The sequence below is a fragment of the Panthera tigris genome, chromosome X (genome assembly GCF_018350195.1).
Source record: "Panthera tigris isolate Pti1 chromosome X, P.tigris_Pti1_mat1.1, whole genome shotgun sequence".
Classification (NCBI taxonomy): Eukaryota; Metazoa; Chordata; class Mammalia; order Carnivora; family Felidae; genus Panthera; species Panthera tigris.
This window is the reverse complement of record NC_056677.1, coordinates 2,362,821-2,388,229: the sequence shown is the minus strand read 5'-3', so window position 1 is coordinate 2,388,229 and position 25,409 is coordinate 2,362,821.

The following is a 25,409-nucleotide window of genomic DNA, read 5'->3' as shown; positions in this document are numbered from 1 at the left end:
AACATGCAAAAAACATGTAATGTGAACACCTCTATATGTATGTATATAGAGCATATATACACATACGTATAAAACAAAAATACATAATTATACTTTACATAATATATAACACATCATTCTAATGTAATCATCATAATTAATATATCATGTTAACACATACAATGCATGATATAAATATTCTATTAATATTAATTTATATAATCTATAACAGAAATATTAATTTATATGCAATTATTAATATAATATATAAATGTTAAGTATTACATAATATATGAGTATTAATTTATATACAATCATATAACACATAAGTATTAATTTATATATAGTATATCAATATTAATTTATAGAAGTATATAATATGAACATTTATATATAATCACATATGTTAGTATTAATTTATACGCAATCATAAAATATGTAACCATTTATTTATATATAACATAGTGTGTCGATACTAATCTATATAATTATATAATATAAACATTAATTTATATATAATCACATATGTTAGTATTAATTTATACACAATTATATAATATATAACCATTAAATTATATATAATATAGTGTATTGATATTAATTTATGTAATTATATAATATAAACATTAATTTACATATAATCACATAATATGTAAGTATTAATTTATACACAATCATATAATTATAAGCATTAATTGTATATAATATAGTGTATCGATATTAATTTACATAATTATATAATGTAAACATTAATTTATATATAATCATATAATATGTATTAATTTATACACAATCATAATTATAAGCATTAATTATATATAATATAGTGTATCGATTTTAATTTACGTAATTATATAATGTAAACATTATATATAATCACATATGTATTTATACACAATCATATAATTATAAGCATTAATTATATATAATCTAGTGTATCGATATTAATTTATATAATTATATAATGTAAACATTAATTTCCATGACAATGTGATACAGGAATATTAACTTACCTATAATAATACATCACAATAGAGAAATATTACTTTTCACGTCATGTATGTAACAAAAATCTCAGGATTGAATGGAAAAGCTCTGGACTTTGATCTGTATCATCTGCCATGAAAAACACATTTTTCCCCCCAGGAGATAAATTCTAAATAATGCAAGTGAGAATGAGAAGTGAACAGACCTAAAACGTGCCCCCCGCGACGTAGAGTGATGTGTCCCAAATAGGTTCGCAGAACCCATGCCTCGTTCGAGGGGAGGTGCATCCACGTGGTGGAAAGCGTGTGCGTGCACCCTGGGCCTTGTGCTCCACGCCGTGGTCCACGTTTATGCCGCACATCAGAGCCTTTCCTGTTGTGCGACTCTTGCCTCCCATCCCCACTTGTGAAGGAACATCCCGTTTTTACGTAGTTGAGTCACCAGTGGCTGGTGATGGGTGTCTACACACATAATGAGGCATGCCAGAGGACACCTGTGGGACGTTTTCACAGCAAACTGCCCTCAGAGTTATCAGCGTGTGATCTCTCTCAAATCTCCTTCATGAATAAAATCAGAAAAGCCAAGACTTCCCTTCATTGCACGCTTTCCTGCAAAGCCTTGAGTAGGTCTACGCGGAGAAGCTCGGAGAGCATCCTCAATTATGCTTCTAATTGTTTCCGCCTGAATCTCTCCTGGCAGGAGATACAGTGTTCTTTCCCCAACTTCTCTGCCTCTGAGTAGAAGCTTCCGGATCTTTGCGGGCAGAGCAGGAGCCAGCCTCTCCCATCTCCTAATTGGTATTCACTCAGGGTGTTCACAGTAATTGTGTGGAGAGAATCGGAAGGAGGCTTTCTGCAGTGGCGACTGCATGACTCCAGCGTTCTGGGCTCCTGGAAGGACTCTGCAGCGTGGCCAAAGCATCCGCAAGCTGAAGCTGAAAAGCACAGCGGATTTCTTCCTACTCACCGTGCGCTGTTGACACGGGGTTCTCAAAACTGTGTCTCTCTTTATAATTGCAAACGTTGAGCCCCATAAATGCAGTTCATTAGAAACAGAAGAAAGAAAGGCAGAGAGAAGCACATTTCCCTCTTTTATTTCATTGCTAGTTTTGAACACACTCTTGCCACAAAGCAAGAAGAATCAGAGAGAAACATGCTTTGTGTGTGCTGATTGTGTGTGTGTGTGTGTGTGTGTGTGTGTCATTGTTCTCCTAGAAACATGATTTCTTTTTACATATGACATTACCCTGAAGAACAGCTCAGCAAGCCGAGTACTTTCCTAGTGCTGCTGTATCAGAGTCCCACAGGCAAAGCGGCTTCAACAACACACATGTGTCCTCTCTCAGTCCTGGAGTTTGCGAGTCCGAGATCCAGGCGGGGCTGAGGCTGGAAATCTTAGATCCAGGTGAGGCCGAGGCTGGTTCCTCCTTGGTGTGTACGTAAAGTGTTCTCCCTGTGTCCTCACGTGGTCATCCCTCTCCGCATGTCTGTGTCCTGATCTCTTCTTTTAAGGACCCCAGCCCTAGGGGATCAGGGCCCATCCTAATGACCTGATTTCACCTTAATCCCCTCTTTTTTTTAATGTTTATTTATCCTTGAGAGAGAGAGAGAGAGAAAGAGAGAGAGAGCATGAGTGGGGGAGGGGCAGAGAGAGAGGGAGACAGAATCCGAAGCAGGCTCCAGGCTCCGAGCTGTCAGCACAGAGCCCCATGCGGGGCTCAAACCCACCAACCGTGAGATCGTGACCTGAGCTGAAGTCAGACGCCCGACCAACTAACCCACCCGGGCATCCCATTACTCCACTCTTTAAAGACTGCAGATATATCCACATTCTGAGGTCCTGGGTTTAGGGCTTCAACATATGGATTATTTTGGAGGGGCTGTGACTATGGCACAATTCAAAGCATCACAGCAGTATTTAAGGAGAGACTAGATTTCCCCCCATAGGCTTAGGTAAATCAACATGATCCTTAAGCACATTTTAAAATTATCTGATGGATATGCAAAAGGCTCTTTAGCAATATGAACCCCCAAAACGGAGGAAACAAAACCTTGGCCCCTTTCCTTTGATGGCATATCTGAAGGTCCACATAACTACAGGGATGACATCTCCCAACCTCCCCCAGTCTAATCAGGGACACAGCAGTGCAAATTAGTCACAGAGCTGGGACTTCCCGTGCCTCTTAGTTAAATATACTCTAAAGCTGGTTTTACATGTTCTATCTTGCTGTAAAACCCAATTCCCTCCATACAGGTCTACACGTCCTCGAACTGCTCTAAAAACGAATCCGCCCTCCCCCTCCCGGTTTAGTCTTATTCAACGATAGAATGAAACTACGTCCCAGGTGATTCTCCTCTGTTGCTACATATTCGTGTTTTGGGGAGGGGGCGTGCGGAATCTGAGCCACAAGAATCAGAGTATGAGTAGCTGGTGACTCTTGGTTTGAAGATGAGGGGCTCAGGGCTGTTGGGAAGTGTCATAAATGCAATCCTTTCTGTAGTGGATACATCAAGAAATAAATATATAAGGATATTCTGCAGATTTACGGTGATAACCCAGGAGAATAACTAAAACCATAAATAAAATAAACTTCGGTTTACCCGTCCGCCCATCACAGGCTACAAATATTTGGTCTTACACTGTATCCTGTCTCTATCTGCTTCTCTCTCCTTCTTCTTCATTTTAGTATATTATTATTATTATTATTTTAAATGTTTTATTTATTTTTGAGAGAGAGAGAGAGAGAGAGAGAGAGAGAGAGAGAATGAGTGGGGGAGGGGCAGAGAGAAAGAGGAAGACACAGAATCCCAAGCAGGCTCCTGGCTCTGAGCTGTCAGCACCGAGCCTGATGCGGGGCTCGAACTTGTGAGCCATGAGATCATGACCTGAGCCGAAGTTGGAAGCTTAAGCAACTGAACCACCCAGGCGCCCCGTATATTATTATCATTATTTTAAGCAGGTGAATGTGGAGTCCAGCTTCTACTCGAGGTCACTGCTATTGGGCTGTATCGAATAGGCAATGTGATTCTAACACGAGGCAATCACTAATTCTTACTGACATGTGTCTCTCAAAGGTCGCTATCTGTGCCCATTAGCCCACAGATGGTTTCCTATGTCGCGGACATTTGACAATTCAGTGTGAACTCAGTGCACATCCGTGCAGGATGAAATTGTCAACCAAAAGAGGGGGCATTTCATGAAGCCCCTCGGAGCAAATATTCCCGACCACACCGAGTCCCCGAGCAACGCGCACCTGGCCATCAACACCCAAAGAAACTCTTCACTAAGCTTAGCAACTCAGCAAGTGTTCAACCATGTCCCCAAGGACACTTGGCTCTCGAGTCACAAGGAACGAACCGGACCTTCCCCCTCTGTCTCTGTTTTATTCTCGTTGCCCACTGATGCCCCACAAGTTTGCTCAGCCAACTGTGGTCATTCCACCAGCCACGTGCTTGGCCACGTTTTGACTCTGAGAAAATTGGCTGACTCACTGATGGTGGCTCCCCTGTATCCATCCAGTATCTCCTTTACCTTTCAGATCGCAACACTGGCTTTCTCTCCTTGCTTTCCATTCAATGGCCACGATCGTTCTGAGTTTTAAGGTTACCATGCTTTCCTGCCCTGAAAAGAATGAGGCTAATTTGCAAAATCCCATTTTAACATCACACTTTCCTGTTTGTCTGCAAGTACATATTCTCCTTCCTTTGGGGGCATCTTAATGATGACAGACCAAAAAAACCAAGATTTCCATTTTCACTCTGTTTCACAACCAGGGTGATCCTTTTGTTTCTGGTGAAAATGCCCTTCCTCCCTGTTACCTATTTCTTTCCTTCCTTCCTTCCTTCCTTCCTTCCTTCCTCCCTCCCTCCCTCCCTCCCTTCCTCCCTTCCTTCCCTCACTCTCTCCTTCCTTCACTCTCTCCTTCCCTCACTCTCTTCTTGTTTCCTTCCTTCCTTCCTTCCTTCCTTCCTTCCTTCCTTCCTTCCCTCACTCTCTCCTTCCCTCACTCTCTCCTTCCTTCCTTCCTTCCTTCCTTCCTTCCTTCCTTCCTTCCCTCCTTCCCCCTTCCCTCCTCCCTCCCTTCCTTTTTCCCCCATTTCTTCCTTTCTTCCCCTTTCCCTTCCTTCCCTCTCCCTCCTCCTTCCTTCTTTCCTTCCTTCTTTCTTTCTTTTCTTCCTCCCTCCCTTCCTTCTTCCCTCCCTTCCTTCCTTTCTCCCTTCCTTCTTTCCTTCCTACCCTCCTTCCAAGAAGCTAAACACATCTGTCTCGTTGATAGCATGAGGATAATATACACTATTCCCCCACTCATGGGATTGTCTAGATGTCAAAATAGGAAGATGCCCCATTTCTTTCAAACTTGCTTTCCAGGTGGGTGGCATATATACATGGCTCTCCACAAAGCTTCCCAAAGAGAAAATACTCTAACAAAGAGCGTTATCATTCAGTCAGCCTAATAGACATGAAAGCCTGCATGAGGAGGGCTGGACGCCAGCAAATCAAAAGCCCTGCATTGACACAGATGCATGGTGCATGAACGTGCAGATTTAATGCTTACCAAACACGAATGGATTCAATGCATGCCCCGTCCTTCATACTGGTTTGCAAACCCCTTCCTCCACCTTACCGCTTCCTTCAGAATTGTGGGTTTCCTGGTGAAACTGGCACCCACATCTCCCTCTCTCTCCATTGATAGAATGTTCTGCTGGGCAATACTGTTAACCTGTGTGTCGTCCCCTATCCCACTTTACATCTGTCTTCTCCATTTAGCTGATCCAAGATCTCATTCCCGGAACATCATGGCCCCTGACAGTGTAGAATCTGGAGGACTCATTTATCATTTCTTATACGTCTCTCTGCCATCATCACCACATTGAGAGTAACCCTAAATCATATCTTTATTTCTTATGCAGAACTGGTGGTAGGTCAATGCTAAAACCAGTCTGTGCACATCGACTGTGGCTTGAAGAAAATGTGCAAGTCGAATGCCAATGATGGATTCTTGCTCTGTGTTAGGGAGGGGACCCGGCAGGAAGGTGATGAACAGTAATTAATCTGACTCTTCTCCAACGGGAAAAGAAAAGTCACCGTAGGGGAGCCCTTTGACAAGGCACACTTGTAAAATTCAAAAGGATACAATTACAGGCTTATGCTCTCAGAGTAACTAACCCTTCCCAGGAAGAGGTTGATATATACTTAGGTGTCTCCAGGGGATGTTGGAGTATTATCTTATGGGAAAGTCGATGATTAATTATCATGGTCCTCCACGAACCACTGAAGCTCAGCTTGTGCCCAACTTGATGGAAAGCCCGTGTCCAATGCAATTACCAGCTTGTCGATCAGATTTCTCAAAATAGAACGTGGAACGTCGCATGGGGCGGGTTAAAATATTTATGTTGCATTAATTGTGATGCCCAACATCAAAAACACAACGTCCAAAGAGAAATTTCACTATTTCCTTCAAAATTCCATGATGGCATTAAGATTAAAAAAACAAAACAAAACTGTTGCAAGTAGTTGAAGGATCATAAAGTACAAATAAGTAACCATCTGCTTAACTTTTAAATTGCATATGGTTGAGGCACCTGGATGGTTCCGCCAGTGGAGCATGTGACTCTTGATCTTGTGGTTGTGAGTTCCACCCCCACATTGTGTGTAGAGATTACTTTAAAATAAAATCTTTAGGGGCACCTGGGTGGCTCAGTGGGTTGAGCGTCTGAATCTTGGTTTCAGCTCAGGTCATGATCTCGTGGTACATGAGTTGGAGTCCTGAGTCAGGCTCTCTGCTGTCAGCACAGCTGCCACCCCCCCCCCCCGGCCCCTCCCCTGCTCACTCTGTGTCTCTCAAAAATAAATGATGATTAAAAATTTAAAAAAAACCAAAATCATTAAAAGATAAAATAAATTACATAGGGTCAAAACGTGTAATAGATGCGTCTGATGACAAAAGTTTGAAGATGTCCTACATCTCCTTGGAAAACCTTACACACACATAAATTAAGACATGAATTAACACATTTCTATAAGAACCAAGTGTAATATGAGAACACATTAGCAATTTGTTGACATGGAAAGATCTTACAAATAATTTTGTGCAAATCAGACAGAATAACTTGGCACGTCAGACACACATAGTAGGCATACATACCAACCTTAAATTCTACATGTGTGTGGGTGAAATGTCATATGGAGAAGAAGGAAGAGAAGGACATGGGAGATGAACACACGGACACCCACACCAACTAGAAGTCAAAACTCTCGTGCTCAAAACACTTCTTGTTTCACATTATGTCCTCTTTTTTCCTTGCACTACACCACTTCCCATCCCTGGAATGACAGCCCAGAGCCATGCTTCTCAAATTTCAGCCGACCACAGCCTTGCACAACCTGAAGACCTTCTTCCTATTAGAATTCCCATCATTTCATGCTTTCAGTGGTGCCTCTGCCCCCATTTAGAATGTGAACTCATTGCATGGAAGTGAAATAGTAATTCTTGATTTATGACGTATTCTCATTACTGGTCCACACATTGCTGCTTTTATTCTCCTTCCCTTCCTCCTTCCCTTTTTCTTTCATCCCCTTTATCTCCCTTTATCCCCCACCATCCACCACGCACACACACACACAGACACACACACACACACACACACACACACACACACTGACCTTAACAACAAGCTGTAAATACTTACTACACGTACTTCATTCCTTTTTCCTGCCACAGTGCCTTCAAGAAATCCACCTTGGGGTGCCTGGGTGGGTCAGTCAGTTAAGTGTCCAACTTCGGCTCAGGTCATGATCTCAGGGTTCGTGGGTTAGGTCCCCCCCCCATCAGGCCCTGTGCTGACAGCTCGGAGCCTGGAGCCTGCTTGGGATTCTGTGTCTCCCTCTCTCTCTATCCTTCCTCCACTTGTGCTCTCTCTCTCTCTCTCAAAAATCAATATTGAAAATGAAATAAAATAAAAGTGTGATCTACAGCTTGTGCTATTTTAGCAATTTTATTTCTTTCCTTTAATGCATTGCAAAGTTTCCTGAACATTATTAGGCTTGGTCCTGCCTGATTTCTTTTGATTGCCATATAATATTTCCTGGCATTAAAATACAACACGGTTCCATTTACAAGTTGTGGCAAGTGCTCGTTTATTGGTTTTGACCACCCTGTGTGTCACTGTAGTGATAAATGAGTCTACTCACAGGAGAGGTGTAGCAGGAAGGTGCTACATCGAGCATGTAAATATCCCACACGTTGAAAAGCAGACGACGATGTCCTTGTCTATGTGCAGAGTCCTGCACTTAGGGGCTTAAGTTAAACGTCATTTTCTCAGAAGATCACATGGCTTACATTGCACATAACTGAGGCAGGAGTGAGCCAAGCAACAAAACAGATAAAAAACAAGGTCACCAGATTCAACACAGATTTCGAAGAAAATAAAACTGTTGGTATAGAGAGAACACAGCAGACCACTTCTCCCTCCCTGAGTATAAAGGAAAACAATGTAAAAGTGAGAAAAACCAGGGCGAAAATAAGAACGAGATCACATCACACATAGCGATCTCTGCCTCAGAAACAGTAACCGCTCTCAGAAGTTGCTTGCATTGCAAGCAGTACTCGTCAGCGATTCCCACATGCTTCCCAGGAGCCTAGAAATATACTGGATGCTTCACAATTCCAGCTTTCCTTTAAAACTAACCAATATATTGGTTGTCTCTGTTCCTGACACCTAAAACAGCTCCAGGCACTTGGGAGTGCTGAATACAAATTTTTAAACATAGAGGATGCCTTACTATTTATAAGTAATTTTTACATAGAACAATCCATATAATCATGGCCTCCATCACTCAATAAATTTACCATCATTAATTCCCACTCCATGCCATGCTCCGTACCTCTTTAGGCAGAATATGAGACCAACAGTGTAAAACATGAATAAAATAACGGGGATCGACAAATGCACCAGGCTTTTTTTTTAAGTTTATTTATTTTTGAGAGAGAAAGAGAGCAAGTGGGGTAGGGGCAGACAGAGAGAGAAAGAGAGAGAATCCCAAACAGGCTCCACACTGTCAGCACAGAGACTGACACGGGGCTCGAACTCACAAACCATGAGATCATGACCTGAGTGGAGAAATCAAGAGTCAGATGCTTTATTGACTGAGCCCCCCCAGGTACCCTAACAAATGCACCAGTTTTATTAGAGAAAGGATTACTGAAAAATGGATTTTCTTTCCACTGATGATCATTTTACAGATTTTCCATGAGAATGCGTATTGCTTTGCTAATGGAAAGAGATATGCATTCTTTAGAAAAATCACACCCTTCACACCTAGGACGTATGAAAAAATGGTGCCCCTATGGTAGGCATGGTCCATATGGTTAAAGGGAAGCTGGTTGCAGTCTTGCACAAGAAGAACTCTGAATCTCCCTATTTCAAATGCAATTCCAACAAGCAAGCCCTTTGGGTGCTCAGCTGTTGGGGACACTCAGTAGGTAGAATGACAGTTGACTTGTTTTCCTTCACTCTGAAATCCATTACAAGCCCACTGGATATGACTCGATAATGAATATTTGCTAATTAAATCTACTCCCATTTTTTAGATCAGGATTTTAGCTGTTGAAATCAGTGACCCAGACTTGATACTATTTCTGTGCCGGAGACTTACCAGCTACGAGGCACCTGAGCGCTGTTTGCTAACAATGAATAGCAAACGCGAAAACAGTGGAGATTCAATGGATTCAGTTGGTGGCCTTTAAAATCCCCCCCAAAAATGTTATTGTCCACCATTGAGTGCCTGCAGTATTGCAGACATCATGTTAAGGATTTTTCTTTCAATAGTTCATGAAGTCATTATACTAACACGCTGAGGCAGCTCATGCTTGTTTTACTTATGAGAGAAAGTCCACAGAGAGGAAGACACATTGCACAGGATAGTTACTAGTGGAGCCATGGTTAGAATGGTGGCCCCCACATCTAACAAGAGCCAGATTACTGGGACGTATGTATAAATGGTGTTCTGGATGGGCAAATGTTTTCTTTCATCTTCCTACCCCTGTTCCTCTTTCATTTGTGACTAAGGGGTGGCCAGAAACAGAGCATGTGGTGATTCTTCCAGAGGACCACACAGCAACGTTTCCTGGGCCATACAGTAGGGTTCTGCATGACTCAGGAACAACACGCGTCCTCATTTGCTTGGAAGGAGAGTGGCCTCTAGAGGAAACTGCCAGTGTCTTAACAGCTGCCTCGTGGTTACATCCGAGAAACGGAGGAGAACTAAGCCTCCAGAATTATCACCCGGAGATGTCCACAACCTGAGCTTTGATTCCTGTGAATAGTTCACCCTCCTTGGCAAAGGGGGCTTTGAGTATGTTATCACATCAAGGATCTTGAGGTGATGGGATGGTCCTGGATTATCCAGGTAGGCCCATTGTTGTCACAGGGGCCCTTATCAGAGGAGGACTTAAAGATCAATGTAGAGAGAAGATGTCCTCACGGAAGCAGAGGTGGACTGAATCTGCCCTTCAAGACTCACTTTGGACTTCTGGCCTCCAGAACCATAAAAGAACAAATGTGTGTTGTTTTAAGCCACCAAGTATGTGCTCATTTGTTACAGAGGCAAAAAAACACTCATAGGCCCTCCCACCACGGCCAGCCTGGCCGTCCCTTCACTGTGGAGGAATTTGCAAATTATTTCCCTTTTACATTACTCAGTCGTCCAGAAATTCATCTTCAGTAGAGGAGCCAGTGACCATGGCACCTCCTCGGAGGACCAGGTGACCGAGATGGCCTATTTTTTTCATCAGTGTATTCACCAGTCAAAGACCACTAAAATGCAAGTCGGGATTCTTAACATCTCACAATTGTGATGTAAGACAGCTCTTATTGACGAAGAAAACAAAGGCACTGAGGTATAAATTGGAGATTTCCTCCTGGACAACTTTTCATCCAAATACCCATTACCTATTAGGTAACTGAAATAGCGTCTGATGTTGTATGAAAACTGGTAGGAATTTCTTCCTTTCTTTCTTCTTTTCTCCCTCTCCCGCTATAACACGTGAATGTTGCAAACCTATAAAATAAAGGGAATTTAATCCAGTGCTTCTCAAACTCAGGGAGAGCATCAGAACCACCTGGATCGTTGTTAAAAACACAGATTGATGCCTCCCCCCCCGCCCCAGGGATTCTGAGTTTCTGGTCTTTGGAGGACATTTTGGAAAGCACTATTTTAATCTTTAGTCTCCGTAAATAATCCAGTGTAGTGATTCTCAACTTGGGATATTTTAGCCCCCAGGGGACACTTGGCAATGTCAGGAGACATCCCAGCTCTCATCTTTGGGGGTGTGGGATGCCTCCAGCACCTAGTGAGTAGAGACCAGGGATACTGCAAAATTTCCTACTTGGAGTGCACCATGAAAGAATGGTCTGGTCCAAAATGTCAATGGCTTTCTGGTGGAGAGCCCCAATGACATACAGCGAGATCCACACATGCTATGGCTTTTTGTCTTTGAGCAGTTTACTGAGTGTCCCGTAAGCTTTAATTTGTCAATATATAAAATAGAAATAAAATGTTAATAGAGTTATAAAAAAGATGAGATGAGATAATGCAACAAATTATGCAGCAGATAGTAAACTCGCCGTAAAAATGTATTGATATAAAATGTATCCCTCCACTTTAATAATATATAATTTCCTAGTCAAGAAAGGCATATATTCAGAATCACGGGGGGCTTTGAGGTTCTATTATAAATAAGCAACCTATTGTCACATCAAGCTAATCACCCAGCAAAAAAATGCATATTGGCCTTTCCTGGCAAGATGCGTCTTTTATTTTTTAATGTTTATTTATTGACTTTGAGAGAGAGAGACCAGGGGAGGGGCGGAGAAAGAGGGAGAGAGAGTCCCAAGCAGGTTCCACACTGTCAGCACACAGCCCACCACGGGGCTCGAACCCACAAACCGTGAGATCATGACCTGAGCCGAAAGCAAGAGTTGGGCGTTCAACCGACTGAATCACCTGGGCACCCCTGGAACGATGAGTCCGGAGAATTGAAAGAACAATGTGTCTTCTTCTGTTTCCACCAATGGAAACTTCCGTTTCTTGATAGCACCCTGAGTCACCAGACTTAACATCAGGCCAACAGAAATCCATTCCAGCCCGTGTAGCTGATCCACGTGGCTACCTTATTTGAAACCCTCCACTGTGCTGTTTAACTTGCAAATGAACTTGCCATGATGATGAGAAACGATGGACACGCCTTTTACAAAAGTGTGTCCATGGTTTCGCCAGGAAAATATCAGCCCTCGTTCAAGCATCGGCAAAGCGTTATTAAAGACTGTGTATGCATGACTTAAAAGTGTTTATTTACTGCCCCCCCTAAATGCTCTTGATATTACAAAATTTATGGTTTTTCAAATGGTATTCTCCAAAGTCTTTCTCTCCAGGGCCTGCTGTTTTGATATTTAATACATGAGATGTGTCAGATAGAAGGTTGAGGAGGAGGAATGTCTATCAAAATTGCTAATAATTTAGAGCCATTATGCCGGGGAGCTTTTCAGAGGAAGAAGCAGAAAGGATGAGACATTTCAACGTGGCTCTGACATCCCTCTCTGCTGTTCTTTCCACCCTCAGCTCTTAATTGCCCGCGGACGCTTCTCCAGTGAGTGCCTGACAGTTCTGCCTTTCCAGAACTCACACACGGGGGAGTAAACAGCCTTTATTTTTGCGTAAGACTCTTCAAATGCAACATTTATAAATACAAGAAGCAAGCCGGAGGGCCAAGGACATGGTTACGCATGCTAATGGGTGATGAATATTCTCAGCACTGGTGTCTACATAGTGCTGAAGGAGAGAGAGCCCACTGGACTCCTGTAGACACCTGCCTGGCTGACGATGCCTTTTTGTCTGATCTGAGTTAGGTTCTCTCCAAGGCAAGTGTCAGCTCTGAAAGGGCTCTTGGGGTTTCCTTGCTGTGATGGACTATGGCAGGGACAGGGGCCCTCAGAAGTGATTATTTTGACACTTTGGCAGTTGTAGATATATATAGATCTCTCTCTCTCTCTCTCTCTCTCTCTATATATATATATATATATATTTTTTTTTTTTTTTTTAATGGGCTAGGCTGTTAAGTGGATGCCACCGAGGAGGAGAAATGATTGCTTGGATCTCTGGAAAATGTACGAAAACGTCAGTGGGAGATTTTTGTCCTTCCCCGAGACGTGTTTACTATCATAACTGTGAGAGCAATATTACAATTACGTGCAATGCCTTCTGAAACTAACTTTTTCCTCTTGCTTTTACTCAAAAAACATATCTTTGGTATCTTTTAATGTGGGCGTACCCCACAAACACAGCACTCATTTCCTTTCTGAACTTTTGAGAACAAAAGACTTTCGCCCTAATACGAACTTTGTCCTGATGATAAGAGTCAAAAATGGAAGAAGGCGTCCAGTGTTGATCTTGCATTTTGGTCTGCCTCTCCAGACCCCCCCAACTCTTAGGTAAGACAAGCAGAAAAGCATTGGGTCCATGATCTTACTTTCCAACCACGTGTGGGCTCCAGTTAGCGGACATTTGACTGATGATCTCATCACACTACTGAAGCTGTTCTAGCCAGGATTTTGTTTTTAATTTTTTTATTAATGTTTTTATTTATTTTTGAAGGAGAGAGAGAGAGACAGAGCATGAGCAGGGGAGGAACAGAGAGAGCGGGAGACACAGAATCTGAAGCAGGCTTCAGGCTCTGAGCTGTCAGCACAGAGCCCGATGCGGGGCTCAAACCCATGAACTGTGAGAGGATGACCTGAGCCGGAGTCAGACGCTGAACCGACTGAGCCACCCAGGCGCCCTGATGATGGATAATATTTTAATTGAAGCAACACCAAAAGGGATTTGAGGGCAGCCATGGCCGGAGAACTGGAACATTCTAGTCTAGGTTCTTTTTTTTTTTTTTCAACGTTTTTTTGTTTTGTTTTTTTTTTATTTTTGGGACAGAGAGAGACAGAGCATGAACGGGGGAGGGGCAGAGAGAGAGGGAGACACAGAATCGGAAACAGGCTCCAGGCTCCGAGCCATCAGCCCAGAGCCTGACGCGGGGCTCGAACTCACGGACTGCGAGATCGTGACCTGGCTGAAGTCGGACGCTTAACCGACTGCGCCACCCAGGCGCCCCTCTAGTCTAGGTTCTAAAGAAAGCTCGGTGCGAGGCAAGCTGGTTTCCCTCGCTTGCTCGTGCATTCATGAACAAGGGACGTGTTTATCCTGTGCCTCGTGTGCTGTTTGCCCCATCGGGGTCTGCACTGATGCCGTGGCCTACAGTTAAGAGATGGAGGAAACAGAAACAGTCGGGTGGAAAACCCTGGCCACGTTTTCCCCGAACCCGAAGCTGCGTTCCAGAGACCTGCAGTGTCACTCACCAAGGAGGGGCCATGCTCTGTAGCAGGCAGGAAACGAGCCTGTGGGGCCAGGCTGCTGGGGAGGCACTCTCTCCGTGCCGCCTCCCCACTCTTCCCTTTGGATGCGAGCACGATACTCTTGGGCACTCCGCTCGGAGATGCCCCGCAGATCAACCGTCAGGAAGCTGATTGCAAATAATTTGATCATCACTCAGCACCTGAGAAATACTCTGTTTCTCTCATGATTACACAACCTCACGGCGAACGTGGATTTATTTCACTGAAAAATGTGTAAGGCGAAAATAGCACGTGCATCAAATCAGGGAGTAAGGAGGAAAGCTCCCCGTCCAAATGAAAGACAAAGGGAGATGCGGTCATGCGCTTGGTAGCCTCAAGGATCCCTGTTCACCGTCAGCGTTCAGTTCTTCGGGGACGTTGAGGCAGGGTCCTCACAGCTGTGCTCCTGACAAGCCAGCCTGATGTCCCCACTCCCTCCCTCCGTGCTCCCCCAGCGTCCTCTGAACTCCTCCCACTCCCGGTTCTGATGCATTCTTCTGCTGTGTTCACCTCTGCCCCCTGGCCTCCTCACTGCTTCCAAGAGTGTTTCTTGCAGGATTTGTTAACAAACACAGGTGAACCACCTGTCACTCAAAAGAGCAATTCTCAAAAGATGAGTTTTCATTGGAAAGGAACTTCAGCTTCACCCAGGAGGCCAGCAACCTGGGGAGAAGGCAGACTCCTGTCCAAAAGCCAACTCTGATTTCTGCCTGGCCCAAGGGTCTTTAAAGGGTTTCATCAGTTAAGGGAGTGCAGTGGTCTGTGATGTTCCTGGTAACAGGCAGGCTTGACGACCTCAGCTACAGAGTTATCTTGGTGCTTCGAGGTTGTGCGAGAAGTTCTGGTTGTTGGTGCCCAGGGAGTGGTTTTGCAAGGTCTGGTTCTTTGGAACCCCCAAAGGCAGGGCAGGTGGGGGGAATGTTGTGCAAAGGTACTCTGTTCTTTCTGCACAGGAGGGCAGGCTCAACAAATGCACACAGCTTGGTCAGTAAAGTCATTTGTGTGATCTTAAGAAAACAAACACATGTGCTCGAAGATTGCCAAGGTTATCAGAAAACCAAGGGCCTTCAAACAGACCTGTGGGCCTCTGTGACCTCGGAACGTTCAGGTCCTTCGCTCCACAAAAGCCACCGGACTGCAGATCTCAAAGGAAGTAAATTAGTTCCGTTACAGATCAAGAGCCTTAGGTCAGCAAAGAAGGAGTGTATTAACTTGAAGCCAGTTAACCCTTAAACACTGGCTGCAGTCTCTAGGTAGCCGGGAGCAAAGGAACAGTGCTTGGAGAAGCCACCTTAATGAACCAAGGTGTCCAGCCATGTTGATGAAGGACGCTCCTCCCCGCAAATCAGTGAACACTCCATTTTCCATACATCCTTTGGGATCTGCCGTCCAGTGGCTGCAGTCCAGTTCCAGTGGGACCACGTGGTGACATTCATTTTTATCACTCATTGCCGTGGCGATGGCTAAGTGTACCCTTCATGGTATGTCTGTCTCCATGATGCGTCGTGCAAATTAATCATGGGATTTGTACCTTCACAAATGTTACGTCATTACTAATTCCTGATATTTTTATTAAAATTACAGATATGCAACTGGGAAATTGAGAGAAAGCTGCACACAGGATGTGTGTGGCCATAGTTCTTAATCCTCTTGTCTTTGGAATAAAAAGTGGGACTCTGTTCTCACTGTTGTACCCCTCATAGTTTTTTAGCTTCATGCCTGTCTATGTCCTTCTGCTCCAGGAAAGGAAAAACTAATAGAAAAGCCCAGTTCTCTGTTCTTTTATGCCAGCAGGAAGTTTACCCCAGCACCAAGCCCTAACCCAGTGAAGACCCCAAATCTGGGACGCCTGGATGGCTCAGTCAGTTGAGCATCTGCCTTTAGCTCAGGTCATGATCTCACAGCTTGTGGGTTCGAGCCCACATCGGGCTCTGTGCTGACAGCTCAGAGCTTGGAGCCTGCTTCTGATTCTGTGTCTCCCTCTCTCTCTGCCCCTCCCCTGCTTCCATTTTGTCTCTCTCTCTCAAATATAATAAAGCATTTTTAAAAATTAAAAAACAAACAAATCTCTCATCTTTCCTTGTTCTTTCTACCCATTTTCAGATGTTGGGGAGGAAGAATTTCCTCTGCCATTCAAGGTCCTCCTGGTTGGACTAAGAATCAAGTTGACACGAGGCAGATGAGCATGAGAAAATCACGTTTACTTTACTACATACGGGGAACCCACACAGACACGGAAATTCCAACGACAGGCAAAATGAGGTACATATGTCATTCTGAATTAGGGGAAAGGGGCTAAGGGTCCGGGTCTTCAAAGGGAAGGAACGTAGTTCTCAGGAATACGAAGAAGGAAATGTTTGTCTCTGATCAGAAACCGGTCTCGTGGCTGTTCCTAAATTATTCGCAACCAAAGAGAAAGTGAGAGTCTCTTGTCTGGCCCACATCGAATGATCCTTATACTCTGGGCTGGGGAGAGGCTGAGCTTTCCAGGGCGTGTCGTTTAAACAATATCAGCCTCCTAAAAACTGAGAAGAAAGGAAGGTCTGTTCACCAGACAGCCGTCCCCATCTGCTACCAGCAGTCACCTATGCGTGGAGTTCCTTACCCTTTCTCCAGTCCCAAGCCGTGGCAAGCGGGGAACAGCCTCTTTAATTTAACACTGTGAATATGAAAATAAACAAGCTCCCAGGGTACACACTCTGTAAAAATATACGGCCAGGAATAATAGCTATCTTCGACCTTTGCCTGCAACATTCATGTGTTTCAATTAATTTTTAAGACGGTCTGATAGTATAGAAATGTACAGGGAAAGACATCCAAATAATTGTGGAAGGGAGAAGCTTGAGTTATTTGTAATCATGTGGAAAATTAATTAGAATTAGATAATCACAGCTTTTTAAAACGGTGGGATATTTCATTTAAAAATTCATTAATTTATGTATGAATAACAATCTTTAATTTAGTCACTGTATTTTAGCATCTAATTATTTGTGGGAGAGCCATAATTCGCTAATTTTGAGTATACCCAAATGGGTTCATTTGACTTCTTAACAACCAGAGGACTAAACTGTGAAACATGGCAAAACCTTTTAAAAACGTGGCGCCTCAGGTTGTCATCAAAATCTGTCATAACGTAATATTTTAAGGCTGCTAAAAGCATCCTACGGTAGGGCATTCATCAATACTGAGAAGAAAATTAGTGTTGGTGGTTATGAAATACACGTTAAAACATTTTCGTTAATAGTTTGGAGTTTCAAATAATGCACAGGTTCGGGGAGAAATCTTATGTGAGGCAGGGGGATTCTGAGACACGTGTGCAGCTGTGAGTGTCATGTCAGCACTAAAACAGCTCCCCGTCCTTGGCTGGTGCATCAGTCACCAGCCTCGTAGGGTTCAAAGCTTATGAATGTTTACAGGCAACGCCTGCAAGGTTCAACTCTGAGTCATTTGTTTGGAAGAAAATAAAGTATTTGTTTCTGCAAAGCCGTGTTATTAATAATGGCAAGGTTCCCAAACAACCCTCAAAAAAATCTTCTCTCGCCTGCCACAAAAAACACAAGATACTCAAGACTTTCGGTGCACAACCATAGGACATAACACCATGGTAGTCATAAATAAATGAATATAGACTCGAATGTTTTAAAATCACAGTTTCAGAAAGCTCTTAAATGTTGAAACAGAAAATGAAGGAGTTTCCTTTCGAGGACGATGAAGTATCAGGTGTAGCACATTATGGGAATTCTGCAGACTCATTCTGGAACCTTTGAAGGAGTTGGTACGTTTGATTTCTTAGCACTGGCTGCAAGGACGGAGGTTGGACCAGAAGAGGACGTGTGGGCAAACATCCCTTGAGAGGCAGGGACTGTCGCTAGGAAAAAACCCAGAAAGGAACAGAACAGGGCTTGGGGAGTGATCCTCGTCACCCTAACAAAAATGATGCAGACCTAAACCTTGGCGACAGAATTCTTAGGCCAACACTGGGCGGGGCCGTTGAGAATCTGGTCAAAGCAAACTGGAGGGCGGAGTCCATTCAAAGGTACATACTAACGGAGCGAGCGCCCAGTGCAAAATCCCTACATAGCATTTGAGAATCCAAGGTCAATTTTCAAAATGCAAAGCTTAATTGCGGGGTCAGTCTTTGCTGGTTGGCTCATTTGTATACGGGACTTAAATGTTTCCAGAATTTCAAAACGCATACCTTAATCATAAGGTCAGTGTTTGCTGGCTGGCCCAGCTGCGTATCGGAGTTAAATATTTCTGAAAAGATACTTCCTGGGGCGCCTGGGTGGCTCAGTCGGTTAAGCGTCCGACTTCGGCTCAGGTCATGATCTCGCGGTTCGTGAGTTCAAGCCCCGTGTCGGGCTCTGTGCTGATGGCTCAGAGCCTGGAGCCTGTTTCGGATTCTGTGTCTCCCTCTCTCTCTGACCCTCCCCCATTCATGCTCTGTCTCTCTCGGTCTCAAAAATAAATAAAGGTTAAAAAAAAAATTAAAAAGATATTTCCTTGCTTTTGATGGTGACCAGACTAGTTGCCCAGACATGCAAGCTATTTTCTGACGTGTCAGAGTGACTTCAGGCCATCTCCATTGAATGAGTAGCGACCTCATTACCCTAAAGATGTAGAAGTTGTACTTAAAAAGACTCTGTTTGCTTTGTTTCCATTTATTTCTTGCATATTGGAAATTTCTGAGACTCCAATTCTCACGTGATCTCAGTGATCACGTCTAAGGACAAGAGACTTAAAGACCTGTCAAAAATATAGACGGTATGGGCCAGGGCAGACAGCACGTTTTGCCTAAAATTGGGTATTTGTTTCAAAAGAATGGAGCATAAGTTCTTGGGCAGAAATGGTGCAAAAAAAAAAAAAAAAATTCGACCATGAGGATTTGACAGGATTCTTGGGCTGGCATAATTTGTGAATTGTGATAATTTTGGGGTTCCTTTGGTTGGAATAATGTGAAATCGTATCATCCTAAGAAAGATGCATGCAGGTATTGGCATGACGTAGTTGGCATCCATTCACAAAATGTTTATTTTCCCCTGTGTGAAGACTGCAAAGACATCAGTAAGTGTAAGGTGGGTCGAGACATTCAGATCTCAGCAGTGGCACGTAACTTAGCATCTCTTGAAACACCGTCGACAGATAATGCATACTGCTGTCCACAGTAGGTGGTGACCCACTTATGGGTAAAATAGGGCCTTATTTATGTTTCCATACTAATGAAGAATATCTTACCACAGTAGGAACATAATAGCATAAAGAAAAATAAAGAAGGAAAAACACCTAAGGAAAGCAGTAGGACTTTATCAAAAATCCCAATGTGACACCAATTATAAACTTTGAATTGCCATTTGAGAATGGGCATGTCAATATCTTGAGGCAGAGATAGAAGGTTCCATTTTGTTTTATTTTATTTATTTTACATTTATTTCGAGAGAGAGAGAGAGTGAACAAGAACAGGGGAGGGGGAGAGAGAGGGAGAGAGAGAACCCCAAGCAGGGTCCCTCATATCAGCACAGAGCCCACTGCAGGACTTGAGCCCACAAACCATGAGATCGTGACCTGAGCCAAAGTCAGGAGTCACAAGCTTAACCAACTGAGCCACCCAGGTGCCCCTAGGAGGTTCTGTGTTAGAGGGAACATTCACAGGAGGGCAGAAGTTTTGGTTCTCTATTCTTGAAATATGTGGTTTCAATTCCAACCAAAGAATCTTTTTCAGGCATATCTCATGACACCCGTCTGGGTGTCCTTAGAGAAATCATTGAACCTCAGGGTTCCTAAAGGCCAGTGATGAAAGTCTGTAGCAAGACCCTTAAAACCAAATGAGAATGTTCAACGTTTGAAGCATGCATGCATTATTCTAGAGAGACACTCATAATGTGAATCTGATGCTCCAAGGCTCTGTGATCCCAGAAATATTAACAACCACTAACAATTCCCTTGAGTCTATTTTTTTCTGATTTTTCAAATGATGGAATGGAGCACACTGACCTTAAAGTCAGTACTAGCTCTATAATTGTAGGCATCTGTGAATTATATAGTAACTTCTTAGAGACAGACTTCCTCTCCCCCTTCCCTTGGTATCCTATCTCAGCATGGCCTCCTAACATCTCCACAAGGAAATAAATCACGTTGAACCAAAGTAAGTGATCACAAAGACAGAACTGCATCTGTCAGTGCCCACAGATTCAAGATTCCCTTTGAAGAACGTGTCAGATACCATGGTTTATTGCATCACAGGGAAATATTGTTTAGAAATAATAGTAACTGCTACCTAAACCATAGGAAAGTGTCTTCAATCAATCAATAAGTCCAATAATAGCATGTTGCTACAGTGCCGTTTCATTCAAAGGATCAATCATTTGCAACCCGCATAACCATTTTCCAAAACTAACAATCTTGCACATTTATGGGGAACTTTTTCTTTTGCAGTGGGTGTTCACCTACTTTGAAATCATTTAGTCTTCATTTAATCTCATTGCCTTCACATATAGTCACATAAATGTGAAGGTAGGCAGCCATATTTTTCAGCATTTAGGGAAAAAAAATACCATCCCAAACCATGAGATATTAAGAATGTCTCCCCAGTATGGCACAGACAGGAATGGATGGGAAAAGTACCAATCAGGTCACGGTTCATGACAGTGGCAGGAAAAAATAAAACCTTAGCAGAAACACACCTGTAACACAAACAAGGAATGAAAACAGACCCGTATATGCTTGTTGTAGCAAAGGAGCCATGTCTGAATAAACCATGGTGTAATCATTTGGCATTATGACTTGTCTTCAGAAGTTATATCAATTGACTTAGGGTCACCGCCCAGAGTTGCCGGCTTGAGTATGTATCCCTCATGCATATATTGTCAAAAGTGGCAGCATCCAGTTGTACCTGCCCTCGTGGTGGAAATCAGCTTTTAATTTACGCCGCACAAGGTCTCTGCATGTATCCCATGCCACGTCGCACAGGGGCTGGGTAGTATTCCTTCTCATGTTGGGAGACCACAGTCCATGAAAAAAGGAATCTCCCCATATGTCCATTTCAAGAAGTAAATTTGAGATGTTGTATTTACAGGTCCTGTCTCTGGTAAGTGGAGATTTTTTGTTATTCTTGGTTTGTTTTTTTGTGTCACAGAAATTGGGAGCGTTGGCAAGATATGATGCAGTGAGCCAGAGAGCATTACCATTGCGTGGGGAGCCCACCTAGCCATTCAACAGAGGAACAGAGAGAACCCCACATACGTAAGGGACAGAATTCCCAAACATTGCTCTAGGATATCTCAAAGGGAGAGTGCAGGGTGGCAAGGAGAATGGACTGGAGGCAGCGGATGAGAAATGGCATTCATATGCCATTTCACCCCGACTACCTTGGTGGCACCACATGGCCGCCATCTTGGACCTTTGACACAGTTCGTAAAAACACGAGGCAACTCTTCACTGAAAGGAAGGGCCAGTGCCCCACCCTTGGCATCCTAGGAACATGCAGTTGAAACACAGAGGACGTAGTTTAGGTAGAGCTTTGACCTCGAGCCAGAGAAGGAGACACATGGGCTATCTGAATTCACAAGTGTATTTCACTTGGCCCGCAAAATGGTTTTTTAAAACGTTTAACCTATAAGTACTTCAAGCCCCAGACACATTCATCAGTGCCCTACATACTCCACCATTTCCCTTATTATTACCCCTGGCCTTAAAGGAATTTGAATTTCCAAACAGTGCAGAGGATTGAGTGCTCTCACACTCAATAATTTTGTAAATCTAAATTTACCTAGGAGAGACGGCAAGACAGCAAAGAAATGTCCACTTAAACAGCATTACGATTTCCATCTTTAATAGAGTGAATACATGTCTGGTCTAGCTCCAACTGTAATCATTGCCTGGTTATTTTTTTATTTAATAAGACAACTGAGTGATTTAAAATCCAATTTTTCTTCTTTAGGGCTTTATCTATTTATCATTCATTTCTAAGTGGAAAATAAGTTAGGCAAGCATAAAGTATTGGTTATAAACTTAGCATATCAAAAAAGCTCATGTGCAGAAATCCTCAACAATATAACAAAGACCAGAATTTGTTATTAGCCCGAAATAAATTTTCATTAGGAAGGATGAGGGTATCCAGCAGTGGAATTAGGATATGAGGTGGTTTACCTTGAATATCCTTCACACGTGCCACTCTGAGGACTAAAAATTTAATAAGAAGTTATTGGATTAAACTTTCTTCTTTGAAAACAGTGACAGAATTACATGGGCTCTGATCATAATCATCCGTTAAAAAGACATGTCAAGGGAACCAAGTGCCTTAAGACAATGTAAGACTTTGAGGCAGGGAAGTTTTATTATATGGACAAGTTTGACTATGGCTCCAGCACAGAAGTGAGCAATCTTGGGTGAACACAGATGTCACCTTGTGCCCTAAGAAGAATTAGGGGCATCGCCTCTAGCAACTTAGCTAAAGGTGTTCTCTTAAGCTGGGAACTTCTATAAAAGACAAACTAAGGAGGAATTTGGCTTTCAAATCCATAGGCTTAAGGACAAGACAGAGTTCTCCTAACAAAATGTTTTGCATGTATGTGTTGTCTTCATGGCCACCATGGTTTAACACGTACCACACCTCTTTAAAAACCTCAGGTGTTTCTCTGTTCTCTACCCGGGAGGTGTTAAAGGTGCCACATCATGCATGAGTCAGCTATAGCTCAGAGAAGCAAAATATTTTGACTGGGGTAAAAATGGTTGAGTTGGTTTTCAAGAAGTCTGGCACACTTTACCATTCATGCTCAATCTTTGGAATCCTGTCCAAAGGAGTAGGGATATGAAGAGGAAGCCCAGAGAAATCTTACCTCTTTCTTTCTTTTTCTTTCTTTCTTTCTTTCTTTCTTTCTTTCTTTCTTTCTTTCTTTCTTTCTTTCTTTCTTCTTTCTTTTTCCTCCTTCCCCCCCTCTCTCCCTTTCTTCTTCCTCTTTCTTTCTTTCTTTCTTTCTTTCTTTCTTTCTTTCTTTCTTCCCTCCTTCCCCCTCTCTCTCTCCCTTTCTTTCTTCCTCTTTCTTTCTTTCTTTCTTTCTTTCTTTCTTTCTTTCTTTCTTTCTTTCTTTCTTTCTTTCTTTCCTGTTTCTTTCTTTCTTCATTTATGGATATAGTTACGATGTTTCAAGATGTACACCTAATCTCATGACTCACCCCTTACGAAATAGGAGATAATAGGGCGCTTGGGTGGCTCAGTTGGCTAAGCATCCGACTCTTGATTTCGGCACAGGTCATGATCTCATGGTTCATGAGTTTGGGCCGTGTGTCTGGCTCTGTGCCGACAGCTCAGAGTCTGGAGCCTGCTTCGGATTCTGTGTCTCCCTCTCTCTCTGCCCTTCCCCTGCTTGTTCTCTCTGTCTCTCTCAAACAAAAATTAAAAAAAAAAAAACAGTTGAAATGAGATGATCTCCCTTTTGTGTTCCAACCACGTACCCCCAATTCTCTCAACCATGTCTACATATCTTCACAAAGTCACCAGCAGTTTGACTTTTATGTGTTCGTGCACTATTCAAGAGCAGCCTGCTTCAGCCTGATTCCTGCCAGTATCTGAGTTACTGAAGTTGCCTTTTCATCTCCAAAGATAACTGTGGACCAAGCCCATGGGACCTGTCTCTTAGGAGCATTCCACTCAGCTGTCCATCCGCCCCTTGAGTCCATCCTTCCTTCCATGACTGGGAGCTCATTTTCCTACCTCATTGAATGGTTCATCTTTATGATCTCTTTCCATGGCTTTCTTCCCAGTTTTTAACACTGGGGAGCTCAACTAGCTTGGTTTGGGACTTCTGGGCCCTTCCCTCCATCTACTCTGTCTGTAGGTAACTATATTCGTCCTCACACTTTACATCCCATCTCTGTATGGGTTGATTTCCAAATTACTATGCCCAAGGGGCCCTTCTCTAAACTCTCATCTTATATAAGCACTTGACTTCATGGTTTCCCCAGTGTGTCATCCCACGAGATCTCCAACTTACCAACCCAGAGACAAAGCTTTGATTTTTCTCTCCAGACCTGGAGGAGGAGGACGAGGAGATAGAAGATAAAATAAAGGAGAAAAGCAAAGATGTGAGAACAGAGAATAGAAAATACACGCCAGGTTCAGTCCCTGAGTCCTATCCTTGGCTGGCTGGCCCAGGTGACAACTGGCCTCTTTTGTGGAAGTCTGCTTCTGTTCTGTTTTGGTTGCTGTGAAACAACACAACCTCAGCACCCTTAATCATCACCTCCATGCACGTGGTTCCCTAATCAGATATCTGTATCATGGCCTCTCCTCTTTGCCCCAGATTCATATTTACAAAGGTCTCTCAGATATTTCCGGCCAGCCGCCCTGCCGGCACCTAAATTTCAACAAATCTCGAACCTAATTAATCATCCCATCCCCAATTTCAACCCTTCTCACTGGGCTCCCTCTTGTCTTAATGGCTTCATCATTTTTATAGTCAAGGTGGAATCCTTTGGGCTGATCTGTCATCCGTGCTGTGGTCATCCTACTATTTGCCAGCCAGCGGCGTTTTGCTGGCGGACGTGCAATGTCCAAGCACTCCCCCACACTTTGACCTTCGCCTGGCATTGACTGTGTCCTCAATAGCATCCTCAAAACACAAGTGGAACCCCTTCTTTGTTTCCTCACACAGGGCCCCTCATAAGAATCCTGTATTCCCATCCCTGCTGATGTCTTCACCTTTCCCTCCTCAGCTCACGGTAAATGAAAATTTCCACATCACCCATCAAATGCCATTCTTGGGGGTTTCTTCTCTCTGCTTGTCCTCATCGCTTGTTGGTTCCTTACTTCCCCATCCTTCTCTGTGGCCTTCTGGTCCTCCCTCTCCTCTGACACCAGCTCTCCCTCTCCCTTCCACTCTCCTTCCTCCGCTCCCCTGGACTGTATCCTTCTCTTCCTTCTTCCCCCCACCTTTCCTTTTTTTGTACCCCCTCTGCCACCATCACTGCTGTTCTCTCCAAGATGTATCTGTGTTGGGTGCTTCCTCT